This window comes from Artemia franciscana, chromosome 19, assembly GCF_032884065.1.
Source record: "Artemia franciscana chromosome 19, ASM3288406v1, whole genome shotgun sequence".
Lineage (NCBI taxonomy): Eukaryota > Metazoa > Arthropoda > Branchiopoda > Anostraca > Artemiidae > Artemia > Artemia franciscana.
Genome location: NC_088881.1, coordinates 23644556 through 23659586, shown reverse-complemented (window position 1 = coordinate 23659586; position 15031 = coordinate 23644556). Strand labels below are relative to the sequence as shown.

Below are 15031 nucleotides of genomic sequence, written 5' to 3'. Positions count from 1 at the left end.
ACATTTCTCTTGTTTCTTCTGCAACAACTTGCTCACCTGCTCTTTCCTTGTGCTGTATCTAACAACTTTACCAGTCCTTCTGTTCCTGATTATTTTAGTCCCATACCCTCTCAGATTCTTACCTCACAAGGAATGAGGCTCCCTAGCTCCAATGTTGATATCCTCCCTAATAAGCTTTCTGAACTTTCCTTTATATAATATCAGAAGAAGTGGATGTTGCTGCAATTACAGTAGTTTCCCTAAAAAACACCTTGTTAGTCTTGTCTCCTGGTGAAATTAAAATAAATGATTACCAACTCTTTTCTAATCTGAGTTCCCTACTTTATTGCAGAGGAATGTGCCTATTTATAATAGATGGTCTAAATGCTATTCTCTTTCAATTTAATTCTCTGACTACTGACGGAATTGAGTCTATGTGGATGAAAATATACAATTTAAATTTTAGTGTTTGTTTTTTTATAGAAGTCCTAGTGCTCCCTATGTTTTGGAAGTTTAACCTTTCTGAAATCCAATGGACTGAAGGATCTGGTTGTGTAATATTCTTTTCTTGTTGGCTCTCTAATAATTCCCTCTATCAAACAATCTTACAACCAAGTCATTTCTGGGTTAAGTCTCCCACAATCTTGAGCTGGTTATTCTAAGTAAACCTGACCTTCTGATTAAGATTGAAATAACCATGCCTGTTGGTAATAGTTATCATGTAGTAATTATTTTCTAGTTATGCCTACCTACCAAACAACTGTATTCTAAGCCACAAAATATGTAAACTACAAGCTAGTCTCTGGAAAACTTGCCAATTTCAGCTAGAAAAAGCTTATTACTGATGGTATTAATGAGAGTTGGTCAAATAGAAAAAGAGAAATTCTGAATGTTGAAAAGTCTGGCACCAGAATTTGTAGATAAAACAGGCAAAAAGTTTACCTTTTTTAAGTATTAAAGTAACCTAGCTAATCAACAGAAAATGCCAAGCATTGAATTGCTACAGAAACAAGAGCTAAGAGCTCATATGGCACTTGTGACAAAGTTGGAAGAGCCAAGAGCTCATATGTCATGAGCTCCAGCAAAATTCTAAGAATCAATTGATTGATTTAAAAGGAAAATCAGAGGCTTAATGCAAGTTGGGATTTAAAATAAAAGTCCTGAGACATGAGGTCCTTCTAAACATCACAATTCATTAAGATCCAATCACCTACTTGTAAGGTAAAAATACCCTATTTTTCTAATTTTTCCTCTACTTTCTGCCCTTCAGATGGTCAAATCAGGGAAATCAACTTCATCAAGTATATTTGTGCAGGTCCCTGACATGCTTACCAATTTTCATTGTCCTAACACATCCAGAAGCACCAAACTTGCCAAAGCACTAGACCCCCTAACTCCCCCAAAGAGAGCATATCCAGTCTGGTTACGTCAATCATGTATCTATGACATTTTCTTATTCTACACACAAAGTTTCATCCTTATCTCTCCACAATAAGCACCAACATCCAGAAGCACCAAACTTGCCAAAGCACTAGACCCCCCTAACTCCCCCAAAGAGAGCATATCCAGTCCAGTTATGTCAATCATGTATCTATGACATTTGCTTATTCTACACACAAAGTTTCATCCTGTTCTCCCCACAATAAGCGTTTTTCCATGATTTTTGGTTTCTCCATCCAACAACCCTCAATGTCACCAGATCTGTTCAAGATTTGAAATAAGAGCTCTGAGACATGAGTTGATTCTAAATATATAATTTTACTAGAACTGGTCATTCAATCTTAAGTTAAAAATATGCCCACCTCAATTTTCCTATTTTTTCCAAATTAAAACCCCCCCAACTACCCCAAACTGAGCAGATCCCTTCCAATTATGTCAATAATGTATCTAGAATCTGTGCTCATTCTTCTCATTAAGTTTCATCCTGATCCCTCCACTCTTTAGTGTTTTCTAAGATTTCTGGTTTCCAAGATTTCTGTTTCCCCCTTCCAACTCCCTATGTCCCCAGATCCAACTCAAAATGAAAATCAATCATCTGAAACATAGGATCTTTCTATATATCAAGTTTCATTAAGATCTGATGACCCATTTGTAAAATAAAGAAACCTTAATTTTCACATGTTCCAAGATTTCCAGTTCCCCCCTCCAACTCCCCCCAATGTTTCTGGATCTGGTCGTGATTTAATAAGAGCTCTGAAGCACAAGATCTTTCTAAATATCAAATTTAATAAGATCTGGTCACCTGTTTGTAAGTTACAAATGCCTCATATTTTCTAATTTTTCTAAATTACCCTCTCCTCCCCAACTGCCCCAAAGAGAATGGATCTGGTCTGGTTGTATCAGTCATGTATCTTGGACTTGTGCTTATTCTTCCCACCAAGTTTCATCCTGATCTCTCCACCCTAAGCAATTTCCAAGATTTCTGGTCCTCCCTCCCAAATCCTACCAATGATGCTGGATGTGGTCAGGATTTAAAATCAGAGATCTGAGTTACAAGGTCCTTCTAAATATGAAATTTTATTAAGATCTGATCACTCCTTTGTAAGTTAAAAATACTTCATTTTTTCTAATTTTTCAGAATTAACCCTCCCCCCAACTTCCCCAAAAAGCGCGAATCCGTTTCGATTATGTCAATCATGTATCTAGGACTTGTACTTAGTTTTTCCACCAAGTTTCATCCCAATCCCTCCACTCTACACATTTTCCAAGTTTTTAGTTTTCTCCTACAACCCCCCCCCCCCCCCAATGTCTTTGGATCCAGTCAGAGTTTAAAATAAGAGCTCTGAGACATGATATTCTTCTAAAGATCAAATTTCATTAAGATCCATTCACCCATTTGTAAGTTAAAAAATACCTCATTTTTTCCCAATTTTTCCAAATTAACTGTCCCCCCACTTCCCCCCAGATGGTCGAATTGGGAAACAACTATTTCTAATTTAATCTGGTCTGGTCCCTGACACGCCTGCCAAATTTCATTGTCCTAGCTTGTCTGGAAGTGCCTAAACTGGCAAAACCAGGACAGACAGACTGACAGAATTTGCAGTCACTATGTGTCACTTGGTTAATACCAAGTGCCATAAAAATAAAACCACCAAAAATTATCAAGTGTTTAAATCTTTTTGTAATCAAACAACCAACCAAATGAAGAAGTTGAAGAGAATATTTGAAGAAAAATTTGCTGAGGAAGTTAAGGATAACCCTAAATCTTTTAGGTATTATGCCACTCGAAAATGTAGCTGCAGATGCACATTCCCAGATAGCCTGCACAGTAGTCAATCAGTTGCTGGTCTTAAGCTGAAAGTTGAAATTTTCAACTAATATTTCTTATCTGGTTTTTCCTCCAATTCCCATATTTTTTTTATCCCTGAACTCATGTAATGATGTATCACATGAACCAAATTTGTAATTTATACATTAGTTCTATAGGAACTTAAATCCTTCAAACTGAATAAATTTCCTGGTTCAAATGGCATTCACCCACCTATCCTATATGAATTTCATACAGATATGTGTCAACCTCTTTCCCTGCTGTTCAAGTTATCATTAAATCTTTCCAGACTACCTCAGGATTGGAAAACTGCACATCTGATTCCTATATTTAAAAAAGGGAGATAGGACCATGTTGAAAATTATTTACCCATTAGCATGACCTTGCAGCAAATAATGTTTTACACAGTTCACAACATGACTTTTGTTCATGAAGTTCCATTGACACCAATTTCCTTGAATCATATGATTGCATCTCCAAATTTTCTTGATACTGGGGTGCCTGCTGATATGATTCTGCTTGACTTTTCTAAAGCTTTTGACAAAGTGTGTCACAAGCAACTTGCAATTAAATTATGTGCAGTCAAAGTTAAGGAGAAATACTTGCTCAAATTTCTTGATTTTCTCCATTTTTGATTTCAATGTGTTCAGTTATTTGGTTACTGATAATTGTATTCTTTCTTCCTCTACACATGTTCTGAATGGAGTTCCTCAGGGAAGAGTTTTGGATCCTAGATTATTAATATCTTCATTAGTGATGCTCCTTCCATTATCAACAGTCAATCCACTCTTTATGTAGATAACCAGAAGCTTCTTGGGCCAGCTTTGTCATTTGAAGATCATGCCCTGCTATAAAATAATCTTCAACTGCTAGGTCAGGGGACTGAAGCCTGTTTTCTTGAATTCAATGTGCCTAAGTGCCATATCATTCACTTTGGCCAACTGAATCCTTGCTGCTCTTATTTTTCTTAGACCACCTACTCTTCTCTGTAAATAATGAGTAAGATCTTTGTGTCACTATTGACAATGAACTAAATTCAGTGCTCATGTTAAGAGGTCTACTGCTGGGGCTAGTCTAACCATGTGTGTATTAAGCATACTATTTCCACTCATTCCCCTAAAGTCATCATTCTTCTATATAAGGGACTTATGTGTCCTAAGCTTGAATTGGAATATTTCTTGCCTCCTGATATTTAAAATGACATAAAAGTTCTTGAAGATGTGCAGAGGCATACCACTAAAGTGATATCTTGTGTGTTGGAGCTTTCTTACCCTTTTAGACTATTAAAGCTGAATCTCCTGGCACTTGTTTACAGGAGAAACGGAGAGAATGTTATTTTAGCCAACAAGGTATTGAGGGCTAATACTCTCCCAGCATTATTCCCAACTGTTGGTACTAACTCAAGAACTAGAGGTCATCACCTGAAACTCGTCAAGCAGTGTACAATATCTAGAGTCTACACTCAATTCTTTTCATCATGCAATGAAGCTTCTCTTGTCAATGGCAATTTTAAGGCATCAATACAGTAAGTAGTGAAAACAATATCAGGAGTATCATCTGAAAGTGTGGAAACTGACTTGAACTGCTTTTTCAGAGTTCCAGATATATCTCCAGGATTGGCTATAGTGATCCAATTAACTGAGAGTTCTTTAGCCAAATGTCTACTGGGTTTTTGAATTGAGGCATATTTCCAAAACATCTTGGAATTTGCTGATGCTAATGATTCTTCATGCTTGCTTATAAGATCTCTTCTAAGGGGCTACACATTGTTTGCATTAGTTTAAATTGTCAATAATTTCTAAGTCCACATTGCTTTTCCATTTACAGAATTTATGAGAAAAAAATGAGTATAATTTAAATAAAATAGTAGAATATTCTATTCAAACATTACCTATTTTTTCTGCCTTAAATTCTTTATAATTGTCATAGTTTGCTTGTGTTGGAACATCCTTTTACCTTCTTCAAAGCTTCTTTTTCTTGTGGATTGTCAGTCTGATTTCCCATGTGATATAAAGGAGTGTTCTTGGTCTTCATTTTTAAGTGGTTATTGTGTGATTTTAGTCATCTAACCAATTGCCACTGAAGTATTTGCTGAAGCTGGGGTTTATGATCCAAATTGGATTTTTGGTGGCGCTTCCCTTGATGTTTTTCACTCCATCACTTTCATTGGTAAACCCGAGGTTTGTGGAGAGTTTCTATTCCATGTTGGATTTTTATATTGGCTTTATTTATATCAAAATTCTTCAAGCTTCACTGTGTGTACATTATAATATCCATATAATTTCATGCCTAAGATTCGTTTGTGACATTTTCTAACTTCTAAAAATCAGTGTTGTTGTAGGCTACTGCATTGGCCTACCTTATGCTTACCCTTTTCCTCTATATTATTCTTTTCAATAAAGGATAAATCTTGGTTAGCCAAATTTTGCTTCACCTTGTTATAATTTTTATGCACCTGTTTTCTAAAATTGCCTGTCTTTGGGTACAACTTTATTCAAAAAATAATGGCATCATTGTTGCTTGAACCACGAGGTGGTTCTGGTTCTCCACTCTGGATTGCTTCCTCATCTTTAACAAACAGGAGATCCAGGATAGCTTGGCTCTGGCCTCCTTGGTACCTGGTTGGGAAATTGATAGCCATATGTGATAAATGTTTTTTGTAGGTACTCTAGCAGTGAACCATTGTGGTCATCATTATCCTCTGTAGCAGCATAGCTACAGAGCTGCTACAAGTCCATTAACTCATGGACTTTTTGCAGGTTAGATTCCCCAACAATAACTAAATTATGTGAAGTATAACTCGTCACTGAATTAAAAAAAATTTGTAATTGCAAGTTGGGGACTTATACATCCTATAATTAAATGATGACCCTTTTGCTCAATGTTTATCCACATCTGCTCTATCCAAAGCCCATAATGTGAATCAAGGTTAAGAGTATCTACCTACAGTGGTGACCTGACATACAAAACAATTCCTTTTTCTTCAGGATTCAAAAGGTTTGAAACTATTGCAAACCTGAGGATGTGGATTTCTGCATCAGTAAGTGACACTAAAGTGGTCTTTGGTTTAACTTCAGTTAAAGCAAACACACACTCACTTCAAGCCTAGTTGACATTACAGTCTTTATTTCATCTATCTTTTTGGCAATGCAATACACATTACTGTAAAACAATAACAGTTCATTTTCATGTTCAGCATGAAAACAAGGAGAGATAAAACTGAACAAAAAAACCTCAAACGTGACTGCAGCTAGTAGAGAGAAAAGAGATGAAAGACTAAAATAACGCGGATATTTTGCCTGTATCTAAGCTAGGCGTCCTCAGTACAAGATAAAAAGAAAAAACACTAAACTAAAACCAAATAAAACCACCACCAATAATAATAAATACAATTGTCGCTACTGATCCATGTAGGGAAAAGAAGCTGTTTGAGTTACTTCCATGAGAACATGAAAGCAACTCAGTTGTTATTTTTTGGTGAGTCTTATCTCTCTTTGTTGTTTGTTGCAGGGCATTCTATGTGACTTTTTATCTTGTATACACTTGATGGTTTTGTGATCTTTTCAACAGAGTTATTTGGTATTTAAATGCAGTCTATACATATTTTAAACACATTAAAACACTGTATACAAAATAGGTATTTTTTCACCATATTGGTGAAAACAAAGTGCCATGCAGCTCGTGCTCCCCCTCTCCTCTCCCAAGAAATTTCCTGGCAAAGCTTATGATGGTCACCTTCCCTTTGAAACGAAGCGCCATGCAGCACACTGCTCCCCCTCTCCTCTCTCAAGAAATTTCCTGGCAAGGTTTATGATAGTCACCTTCCCTTTGAACCTTTGTGGTGGTATGCATGTAAATTTAATAGATTTAGCAACATAGAAAAAGAAAGTCACAATGGGAGGAGTGCTATTACCCCTCTCACCCTGCACCAATAATAAATATTTAGACAGAAATATTTACAGGAATCAAGAGGGATTCAATGTGAATTCCTACTACCATCCCTAAAATTTAAGCTATATTTATGTGAAGACTTAATGGAGAGTATTTGGGCATTAACATATACTGTTTAAGGCGTCTCAACCCTTTTTCCCTGCAAAATAAACCACTACCCCTCCTTAATTAATAGCCAATGTGCACTTATATATCATAATGTGTTATTTTATAAAACACGAGCCAAACCAGTTTAGTTAAATAAAGCGTTGAAATAAATGCCAGATACGTTTTTCTTCAATAATGAGGGAGGTGTCATTTTAAAGCTCCTTATCCAGGCTTAGTCTATATGAAAGGAGATGAGAGATTAATCCTTACCATTAATGCTATATGACATTACTTTCTCTGCAATTGGTAAGACCAGTCTATGGTGTTTTGATGCTTCTAATGACACAACCGATAGTTGAATTCTGCACATCTGTTTGGTATCCAACGAGAAAATCTGATTCACAGCTTATTGAAAAAATACAAATCAGGGATCAAAATTTGTTTCTTATTTGAAGTGCTTGTCTTATGAGTATAAACTAAGATATTCGAGCCTCCCATCTTTGTAATTTTGGAGGGATAGATTTGATCTAGTTAACGCATTTTGAATCGTTAAAGGTATTGATAATTTGATATTCCAAAAATAATCAGATTGATAAATGATCATCAGGAAAGGGTTTTAAGAAAGGTTAGACAGGGTTCTTTTGTAAATTTGTCTATTAGATCACGGAACTTGTTACCTCACTATGTTGTTTCAAGAAATAATGTTACAGCTTTTTGAACAGATTTGGTTGGAACCTCCTTGTATTATGGGTAGTATATAAAATCTTAATATTTATGGCATTTATGTGATTTGTTTGACTCAATGCCCCTAAAAAGAGTTAAATGAATTTATCTCTTTGTGAAATCTGGTGCATTTGCTTATTTATGTAATGTGTTCAGCCTAAGGAGTTTATTAGTTAAATGTGGTACCAATCGATTCCCAGGATTTCAGTTCTTGCCTTTTGTTTATTGTTGCTTATTGTTTTGTTTACTGTTAATTTGTAACGAGACAAGCCTATGGTTTATTCCATTTTTGTTTAAAATAATATAAATAAATGGCTCACTCAAAATTTTCAGTTTATAGTTACTTGGTCCTCTTTGGGACAAAATTGTAGTTTGGTGTCATGACATGGTAAAAAAACCCACCTTTTCTTGGCACAATCTTTCAGTCACTTTAAAAGGGCACTAGAACTTGTAATTTCTGTCCTAATTAGCTCTCTCCAAGTCTTTTAGAACGATCTTTTCGGAATGACCACTTCTGGCGAGAATAATAAACAAAAATGCATATATCTTGTGGGAAAAAATGTTCAGTCGCCTGTTTTTATAGATAGTAGCTTGAAACCTCTACAGTAGTCACATGCATTTTTTTAGGTGTTTCTACCTCGTTTTAAAAAATCAGGCAAATTTTTTTGAAGCTTTTATTTAACTTAATATTGAAAATATTAATATTAAAAATGAATTGGTAGCATTTAACCTATTTAATTTCATATATTTGGAATCAACATAAAAAGCCAGTTTTTTCAATGTATTAATTGTTACCAAAATTCCTTTTTTTAAAAGTGATGATTACTATTGGCCTTAGTTGCTATTTAATTACAGTTTGTTACCATGAACTGTTTGATTCATGATTTGCCCTCTTTCTTCTAGTTTTTCCTTTAGTTTTGTTATTTCTCACTGACAATTGATGCCTATGAAGACAGAAATAAGAATGTTTAATGTTAGGAGCTAGTTGAATAGTTTGTATACTGCTGATTTGTTGCAACCTAATAGGGATTTTGCTCAATCAGATAAACATGCATGTTTACAATCAAGCTGATCCATTTATTTCTGTATTCTAGTTAATCAGCTTGAAATTTCTTCTCTAATTATACTTCCTTCAAGGGGTTTACTAAGAGAATATCTTCTTGCACTAAAGAATTAAGAAAATGGTAAACCAGTACAATTTATATAGCAAAATCTACAATCAATGATTTCATCCAGTTGTGATGCAATAGAGCGTTTGATTCTGTCATAAAATGTAATCGAAAGTTTTCAAAAAATAATTTCATTTCTTTAATGCATATTACAATGCACCATCCAATAGCTAAATACTGTTTGCTTCTTTCAGATGATTCACTCCTTATTTGAAAGATATCATATAATTATTGTAGGGTTTTATTAAGTTTTCAGCAATTGTGCAAGCCTCTCCTCCTTTTGCAATGCAATAGCTAATTTAGAATGAAGATTTAAGAGATTAAATGAAAAAAAAAGTTTTCCCAATGAAAGTAAGGAGCAACACTAAAATTTAAAACAAACAGAAATTATTCTGTATTTGTAGGATTCAGTGACATATTTAGGATTTTTGATTTGGGGGGGGGGGTACCAGGCAAAAGCTACTGGAAGTCCAAAAACTTACCAGCCACTAACTATATCATTGTCGTAGTTCTCTTTTTTAACTTATTTGTTACTTTGCTACTCAAAAAATATAAAATAATGAGATCAATTATCCAACTGAAGAGCTCTAATCTTGCTAATCAATGAATCAGATACAAAACAATATAATAACTGTAAATACTTCTTATGTTTTTAATTTTCCCTAAAAGTCACTTAAGTCATTGCCAATATCTACTTTGACATTGCAATTGATATCCAAGTGTTCAAGACCATTCAACCTGCGCTTTCCTGTCTGATTTTGGAGATATGTTTTATTTATTTATTTATTTATTATTACGAATAGTGGTAAGCATCAATGCTTGTCGCAAAAAAACACAAACACAAAATCATAATACTAATCTAAAGTAAATTGGCAATGACAAACTAAACAGCAAAAACTTTTAAATGACACGAAACTACACAACAAAAGCATCTAAATAAAAAGGCGTATTTACTAATGCACTCTTAAAAATTCAAACACTCTGCCTCGACAACCTCCAAAGGCAAACCATTCCATGGTCTGGCAACTCTACTAACGAAAGATAATTGACCAATTTTTTTCGGTGGTTTTGGGGGATATAATTTATAATCATGCTGACGAGTAGAGTGATAATGGCTAAATTTAAAAAATAAAATTTTATGCAGCTTTAGCATGCTAAATTAATGCTCTGCAGGTGTCATGGTAACAGGAAAATCTCAGTACAAGATTAGAAAATGGGTTTTATAAAGTAGCCATTGTAACTCTAGTTCTTGTATCCATCTCAATTTTAACTCGTCTTCCCCAAGCAATTGGAAAATCCCCCATTTCTATGTGGTTTGAATTTGAAGAAAAAAGACCAGTTAGATCAGTGATTCCCAGCCAATTTTGGGCCGTGCCCAACCTAGACATTCATAAAATCCTGATCTTCCCCTTTTGTTATTCAAATTTTGCTATTCAAAATTTTACAGGTATTCACCAGGAGCATCTTAATAAGCCATTAACTTAGTATTTATATTTGGGTAACACCATTACCAATGACAACTATTGTCTGAGTACAACACTTTTTATACAATGTATATGATCACTGCAGTACCGTCATGTATCTGTTACTATTTAAATACATTTTATTTCTTAAAGTTTTAATAATTTTTATTTAAAGCGAAAAACTGAAAACATTTTAAATGCGTTTTGTTTTCAGTAAAGTTTAAGGTATGTTCTGGTCTTGAGAAGGAGTGGGAGTTGTCAGCCATGCTCATGTTAATTTTTGTTTGTTTTGAGTTTGACTTGGTCATTTATTGTAATTTCGGTTCGTTTTGAGTTTCGTTGGTTTATTAATGGTGATTTGTGGTAATTTTACGCTTGAAAGGTCATTTGACTTTATTTCTGCTCATTTCTGGCTTATTGGAGCTCTTTACTTTTCTTTAAAAAACTATGTTTTGTGAGAAAAGTTTTTTTAAACTAATTTCTGTTCGTTATTTATCGACATAGTCTTTTTTTATGGAAAAAAATATTTTGTACATCTTTTCGTTTTTTTTCTATTAAAATCCATCGTTTGGCTTGCTATTTATATGTCGGAGAAACCTTTTCAACACTTTTTAATCCTGACATAAACAGTTTGGTTTAATTTAAGGTTATACCTCCTCAAGTTGACATGGAAAATACAAAGTAATACCATTCCCCAAAAATTCTATCTATACTCTTTGACATCCTGGATACATTTACACTCTTTTGACCTATTTGAATAGTAAGAGCAGAAGTAGTAATAGTAGTAGCCCCGAAATTTTAAATCAATACCATACCCCCAGTCATTCTTGGTATATTGCTGAGGTTTCTTCTTGGCAACCATGCACACAGTGCCTTTTGATTTAGTTTTAAAGCATAATGGGCCAATTGCATAATTGTGGGGGATGGGTTGACATACCTAATATGACATTGCTGATATATCCTTTGGTAACCTGTATATTTATATATTTTTGTGATTTTAATCTTAATGCTCTTAGCTTTACAAGTAGTAGTAATTTTAGCAATGGTAGCAGCATAAACATAATGCCTTTTGGTCAGTTTATCTTCCCCTCTAAGGATTTTCTGAAAGTTCCAACTTTATACTCAAATCCGTTCTTGAGATACGCTCTTTCGACAATGAGCATATGCACAGTGTCTTTTGATTTAGTTCAAATTTCCCCTCAATATTTCAAATTTAGTGCTGTGGTTGTAGTAGAAGTAGTGGAAACAGTAGAAGTGGTGGCAGTTGTAGTAGTAGTAGTAGTAGTAGCATATAATACCTTTTTGTTCAATTGATAATCTCCTTTATCATTTCCTAAAGTTCCAAATTAATTTGCTCAGTCATTCCTGATTTACGCCCTTTTGACCGCCCGTATATGCATAACATGTTTTTATTTAGTTCAACACTTTTCTCAACCTTCTTTGAAAGGTTCACATGAATCCCGTTTATCTTCTTGGAAAATAAAGGTTTTTACATAAATGCCTTTCTCAATAACATATACTACATGTAAACAGTGAACGAATTGCCTAATCTACAGCTTTTGTTCTGAGGGCTGTGAGGGGATTGACGTCCTTAAGGGCATAATTACATGCTCTTTCAATGATGCTGAAGAAAGTCGACGCCTGAAATATTGATTTCGTTTGGAAAATGATGCTCATGGAATGGGGGGACTGGTTACCCTCAATTGACTTTTGACTCTTAAAAAGAGTACAATAACTTCCAATTTTCAATCAAATGATCCCTATCCAAAGTTTATAGCTAGTTGTCCACCAATCACTTTTAACTCTTAAAAAGGACACTTTCTGATTTCCAATTGAGTTACTCACATCCGAAGTTTATTCGACCACCCCATAAAAGCCTTAAATATTTAACAATTCGTAACTAATATAACTTATAGCCCTTGCCCTTTGGACCGTGGACGAGGAGTTTCATCCCCAAAGATATAATTACTGGACCTTTAAAAAAATTCAACAAAGTGGATTTCTCAAAATTTTGATTGTATGTTATGGAGAAATGATGGACGAGGGGGTTACTGGTTTCCATCCTATCACTTTTGACTATTAAAAAGGGTATTAGAACTTTCAATTTTCAATCAAATTGCCCCCCCCCCCCTCCGAAGTTTATACGACCACCTTTTCCACGAATACTTTATATGCCCCTTGGGCATAACTTATAACCCTTGCCCCGAGGGCTCTGGAGGGGGGGGGGTCGTCTTCAAAGACATAAATCCTGAACCTTTCAATTACTTTAGACAAAATGGCTGTTTCAAAATTTTGATTGGATGTATTTGGAGAAATGATGGGCGTGGGGGGTGGTGGTCAAGAAGAAGAAGAATGCGGCATTAGACTTTACAGTTCCTACCGGCGGTGCTGATCTCCGTTTCGTGTCCCTTCAGCCAGGAAGTGCAATGGGGGGGGGGGGGCAACCATCCTGTGCTTTCGCACAGTTTTCCTGTTGACCTTCCCCAGATTTCTCCAGGTACCCATTTAGAGCTGGGTCGACTCTGGCTGAGCTTACACAGTCACGCTACTGACCCCCTTCCCAAACTAAATAATTGGGTACACTAGGATTCGAACCCTCTCCCTCTTAGACAAAGTAACCTCAATACAGCGCACCAAACCACTAGGCCAGGAAGGTTAACAATCCCTGCTGGCGGTGCTGATCTCCGTTTCGTGGCCCTTCAGCAAGGAAGAGCAATGGGGGTTGGGGGCCAACCATCCTTTGCTTTCGCATACCCTTCCTGTTTACCTGCCCCAGATTTCTCTAGATTTCTAATGATCACTTCTGAGCCATAGAAAGGGCAATATAACTTGTAATTTCCAATCGAATGGGCACGGTTCGAAGTCACTACGACAACTCCTTCTTTACGAAGTGCCCTGGTCTAAAAAAAACATTGTATCCACATCGCTCTTTACTTAGGCAGCGTGATTACGCTGCCTATGATCTTTGGACAATTTTTGAACACATGGCTATCTGAAAATTTTATCAGATGCATTTCTGCCAAATACGAGGTGTGTGTGTGTGTGTTTTTGGGGGTGTGGTAGATGCCCTTAGATCACTTTGACTCTTTTAAATGGAACTAGCACTTTGGATTACCAATCCTCCGAGGTTTATACGACAACCATTTCTATAAAAACCTTACGACTACCCTTTCTATAAAAACCATACATGCCCCAGGGCATAACTTGCTACTCATGCCCTGAAGGCTGTGGAGGAGTTTTCATCCTCAAGGATATAAATTCTGAACCTTTCAACTACGCTGAACAAAATGGTTATCTTAAAATTTTGATTGGATCTGTCTGGGGAAATGATGGGCCTGAAGGAGGGGAGGGGGCTGGTTGCCCTCCAAATACTTTAGACTATTGAAAAGGGCACTAGCTCTTTCAATTTTCGATGGAAATGAACCCCTTTCTTAGTGTCTGCGACTACTCCTTCTATACGAAGTGCCCTGGTATGCAAAACACTACACAAAATACATGTATTGCTCTTTAGGTAGCGTTATTGCGCTTCCTATGATTGAAATATGCTACGTCGATAATCTTGTTACATATATAAGGTTTAAGTTTACCTTGCTCCTTCACAATGGGATACGGTCTAACAGGGGCTCATAGCACACATATTTTTATGTGGTTAGAGGTAAAAAATAAACTTGCTCCCTCCCCCTTATCCCTTACTCCCCAACTAGAGCCAAATTCCATTGGCCCCCAACACTCTTTAAGTTTCTACTTTGATCGCCCAAGCTGCTCCGAAAATACACAAAGTCTCTTTTGATTTATCACTTCGCTATTTTCATTGTGAAAAAACCATTGCTTGAAGCTTTTAGGCAAAAAAAAATCATCTTCTATGCCCCTTCTCCCCAAACCAATTTCCTTATGTCATCTTGTCAACCCCCCCCCTCTGGGGAAGGAGGGTTATTTTAAAATACTTGGACACATATCTTTTTTTATAGGCTCAAGCAAGCAGGTCAGCTCCGGAGTTTATCTTAAGGAAACTATGGGAGATCTTGGCCCAGGGAACAAGTGAATAGAACAGCCAAGACCCAATAAGCGTTCATTTTCTAATACTTATTTGTGAAAAAATAGGCAATTTCGTACCATTGGCACTGGAGCTACAGAGGTGTTTCAACCCCGGAGAGATACTTTGTAGCCTTTTCAACTATTCAAAAAAAAAAAAAAAACGAATAGGATTATTTATAAGTTTTATCCCTATCCTAGACGGAAAAAAGGCCACGGGAGGGAGGCTATTTGCCCTCCAAGCTCTTTCGAGTCTTAGAAAAGGCGCTATTATTTTCACTCCCGACTGAATAAACTTCTCTCAGACTTGTACAGCCATCCCATCCAAACAAACTTTGAAAAAAAAGACAGACCCATAA

General features: G+C 35.9%; 1 protein-coding gene across 1 annotated transcript in view; it reads left to right on the top strand.

Annotated features, from left to right (window-relative positions):
* The window catches only part of LOC136039451 (proton-coupled zinc antiporter SLC30A2-like), a 51997-nt gene that overhangs the window by 2687 nt on the left and 34279 nt on the right, over positions 1-15031 (top strand). The window lies entirely within an intron of this gene.